Source organism: Myotis davidii, unplaced genomic scaffold, assembly GCF_000327345.1.
Source record: "Myotis davidii unplaced genomic scaffold, ASM32734v1 scaffold464, whole genome shotgun sequence".
NCBI classification, from domain to species: domain Eukaryota; kingdom Metazoa; phylum Chordata; class Mammalia; order Chiroptera; family Vespertilionidae; genus Myotis; species Myotis davidii.
In genome coordinates, this window is record NW_006295287.1 from 66,069 (window position 1) to 69,255 (window position 3,187).

The following is a 3,187-nucleotide window of genomic DNA, read 5'->3' on the forward strand; positions in this document are numbered from 1 at the left end:
TGTGTCCTCTCTCTCTTCTCCAGGGAGCGATGATGTTCCATCGGAACCTCCAGAGAGAGTGGAAACACGGAGAATCATGAACGTGTCCGGTTCCGGACAATTTGCTGGGCCCAGAACAAGAGCATCTACTTCCAGCGTCTTCGCCCTGGAATCCTTGCCGGGCTATCGTGCCAGCGGCTGGCCTTCCGGAAAGCCTGGGATTCCATCCTGTGGGTAGGGAATGTGAGCCTCACTCCCCATCAAGCAGCTGATAATGACAATGACCTCCAGGACGTAGGGTCTGCCCACTCCTCAGACAGCGGACAAGATTTGAGCAAAGAATAATAACAACAAGCCCTAACCCAGTAGTTCAGTGGTTAGAGTGCCTCCCTGATATGCCAAGTTGTGGCTTCGAACCCCGGTCAGGGCACAGACAAGAATCAGCCAATGAATGCATAACTAAGTGGAACTACCCAGCCGGCGTGGTTCAGTGGTTGAGCGTGGACCTATGAACCAAGAGGTCACGGTTCAATTCCAATCAAGGGCACATGCCTGGGTTTCTGGCTCGATCTCCAATGTGGGGGGCATCCAGGGGGCAGCCAATCAATGATTCTCTCAACATTGATGTTTCTATCTCTCTCTCTCTTCCTTCTTCTCTGAAATCAATCAATATATATATATTCTTCCCTTCTTCCCTTCTTCTTCTCTCTAGTCAATACATAAAATATTCAAAAAAATAATAACAACAAGAATAGTAGTGGGCACGCATTGAAGACTCTGGGTTTGGCAATGAGGCAGCCGATGCTCTCAGGATGCCAGGGCTGCTTCCCTCAGCTGCCACTTGGCCGGAGGCTGTGTCAGGCCTGACAGAGCTCAGACAACAACATTCGCCTTTTGTTAGAACTTACACGAGCCAGGCAGCAGCCCTGTGACCAGCCTGCCGGGTGAACTTCAAGACCACGATGTTTCAGGATCCCAAAGAGTAAGAAGAGGGAGACCGTTGTCCCTGCCCTGGGGACCCACCTGTGGGTGCTCGGGGCTCCTGGTGTTCAGCAGCCACTGGGTCCAGGCTCCTACCTGGGCGGGTGCTCTGACAGGTGCAGCCTGGAGGCTCATGCCCACCTTGTGGGGACTCATGGAGATCATCCCATTCTACAGGCGGGGAAACTGAGCCTGAGGGTGGGGAGGAAGGGCCCCCCCGCCCCAGGTCCAGCAGCCACAACCAGGCGACCTCCAGTTGGGGTGCCCAACGGCTCGGACACTGCAGCCAGGGCCTCAGAACAGATCTTGGGAACAATAATCCAGTGAAAACATCGTTATCATCCCACGTCCCAGAGGGAGAAACAGGCTTAGAGGCGAGTCCCAGTCCCATCTCCCAGGTCGGCAACAGAGCCAGTGCAGAGCCAGCGCCTGTCCCCTGAGCCTGCGCCCTCCCAATCTCCAAGCTACACGGCCTCTTAGGACACTCACCACCACCCCACGGAGCTCAGACATTCAATTCTCCAATGAGAGAACTGAGGCTAAGTGTGGTTCTGCCCATTCTCAAGGTCACACAAGGTGTGTCTGGCACAGCCAGGAACAGAACCCAGAGAGCTCAGGCGCCAGAGCCTTGCCCTTGACCCTCAAATCTACCCGGGATTCCCCCAAAGCAGGATGAGGCCAGTGACATGGGCTTGCCGTGGCTCATCTGACTGAGGCCCAGAGAGGGCACGTGAAGGGCCCAAGACTGCACAGCGAGAAAGGGCAGGCTTCCCTCCCAGACTCAAGAGCTCCACGTCAGCCTCGCAGGACTCCCCCAGCTTAGCCTCATTCCAGGTCCTTCTTCTGATCTCCATGGCCCGTGAGCTCCTCCGTCCGTGGGACCAGGACTGGAGGTGCATGGGCCACCACCCGAGACGGAACCTGGGAAAGCCGGAGCCTCTGGGCGCAGTGAGGTCCCCACGTAAGCAGTTCACCAGCACTGTGACCCCCAAATCGTCCCCTTCCCAGGCCCCTTGGGCATTCATTCTCTCAGTCTCCCCTCCCTCCCTCCTGTAGCCCCGAAACCTTGGCCCTCTGTGTGGCCTCAGTTCTACTTGTCACTCATCCATCTATTCAACAAATACTTAGGCATCCCCAGCACATGCCAGGCATGGGAGGGAACCCAGGTTCCGTGGGGAGACAGGCGGTCAGTGGACAAATGCACAAAGGATGAGGAAGTTTCAGGCAGTGAGGAGTTTTAAAGAAAATACCACAGGGAAGTGCGCTAGGTGCCGTCAAGCGGGGCGAGAGGCCCCAGCCCTGGGAACCGAGAGAGCTCAGTGGTGTCATTGCCCCTGACTCCTCCAGTGTCCCCAAGCCATGCCCCCCCGGCCCCCGCCGCCCCATCCACCCTCATTCTCTCCTGCTGCAGTCACAACCCAGCGGGGTCCCCCACCGTCAGGTGCAACCTCTGTTCCACGTGGGATTCTGCCATCAGACATGGAGACAGCCTGGAATACAATGAGCCGGACTTCTGCCCGCTTCTGTCCCCGCTCTCACGCCCGTCCGCATCCCCTCCGGTGCTCCCGCAGACACTCACCTCCAGGACAGAGGGACAGTTGTCACGTCCAGGACAGTTGTCAGATGGCAGAGGCTGAAGGAGACGGGTCCCCTCACACGGGGAGACTTTAAGCCCCGGCTGGCAGTGATGTCATTGGCCATGTGGCCTGGATCTCGGAGGGTAATCCTGGCCCCGGGAGGGGGACTGGGCCCCGGGAGGTGACATTGGCTGGGAGGGGGAGGGGCACCCATCTGCCTAATCCCCTCCTCTCCCCACCGTGACATCTTGGCAATTAGGGCTGAAGGGAAAGGGGGGCCCCAGCTCCTGCCTGTGACCAGGAGCCCCCACTTCTCGGGAAAGTTCTTCCTTAGGCCCCATTGGTGAAAGAGGAGGAAAATGCTGGGATTCCTGAGAGGCCGTTTGAAAAATGAGGAAGCAGGGCTTTCTGGGGCCCTCTCCTGGGTGACCCCTCTCTCCCAGCAGTCTCTCTGCCGAAGAATTTGCCTCTGCTCTGCTCCATTGCACTCCTGTTCTGCCTCTGTTTCCCTTTTTGGCCTCAGCCCCCATCACTCTCGTCGCTGACGTTCCTGTCTTCATCTCCAGACATCAACTTCTCACACTTGCTTGTTCTCTCTCTCCCTCCCGCCTTCCCTCCATGTCAACGGTCTTTGTTTGGGGTCTCTGTGC

General features: G+C 57.4%; 1 protein-coding gene across 2 annotated transcripts in view; it reads right to left on the reverse strand.

The window, feature by feature from the left end:
- CRX (cone-rod homeobox) overlaps positions 1-2,897 on the reverse strand; it is a 13,396-nt gene extending 10,499 nt beyond the window's left edge. The window contains exon 1 of one of the 2 annotated variants that reach the window (XM_006769955.2): positions 2,540-2,897. The gene's annotated coding sequence lies outside the window, so the exon portion shown is untranslated. The remainder of the gene's footprint in view (positions 1-2,539) is intronic. The other variant, XM_015567967.1, reaches the window with a different exon arrangement.
- Between the last annotated feature and the right edge of the window lie 290 nt (positions 2,898-3,187).